This window comes from Trachurus japonicus, chromosome 15 (genome assembly GCF_045865225.1).
Source record: "Trachurus japonicus isolate A0001 chromosome 15, Traja_1.0".
Lineage (NCBI taxonomy): Eukaryota > Metazoa > Chordata > Actinopteri > Carangiformes > Carangidae > Trachurus > Trachurus japonicus.
Window position 1 is genome coordinate 912,028 of NC_140921.1, and position 756 is coordinate 912,783.

Genomic DNA, 756 nt, shown 5'->3' on the forward strand with positions numbered 1-756 from the left:
CAAAGAACCGGAGTAACCTATTCAATGTAAATGTTTAACCTCTCTAATGTTTGTTTTGCTGCTGGGTGTATTCTGTGCATACTTTTAAATAAAAGTCAGCTACAGAATAGATTTTAAAGTTCTGCTACTGGTTTACAAATCACTGAATGGTTTAGGTCCAGAATACATGAAAGACATGTTAGTAGAGTCTAAACTACATGAATGACGTGTCAGTAGAGTCTAAACTACATGAATGACATGTTAGTAGAGTCTAAACTACATGAATGACGTGTTAGTAGAGTCTAAACCCAGTAGAGCTCTGAGATCTACTGACTCAGGTCAAATAGTGGAGCTCAGAGTTCAGACCAGACATGGTGAAGCAGCATTTAGCTGCTATGCTGCTCACAAGTGGAACAAACTACCAGCAGAACTGAGATCAGCCCCAACTGTCAGCACTTTTAAATCCAGGTTAAAAACATTTATCTTTTCACGTGCTTATAGCTGAGAACTTAAAACTTTATCTATTTTCTTTTCTTTTACTTTTATTTGCTCTTGCTTTTAACTCTGTTTTTAGTGTTTTGTTTGTTTTTATTCTGTTTTATGCTTCTTTTTTTAATGTTTTGTCTTTATGTAAAGCACATTGAGTTGCCTTGGTATGAAATGTGCTATATAAATAAAGATGCCTTGCCTAAAAGAGTTTATTGTGCTGCTGCTGCTGCGTGTTTTCGGCCACGTTAGCGGCAGTCTGCCGTCTTACGTCATCAGGGCGCGCCGCCG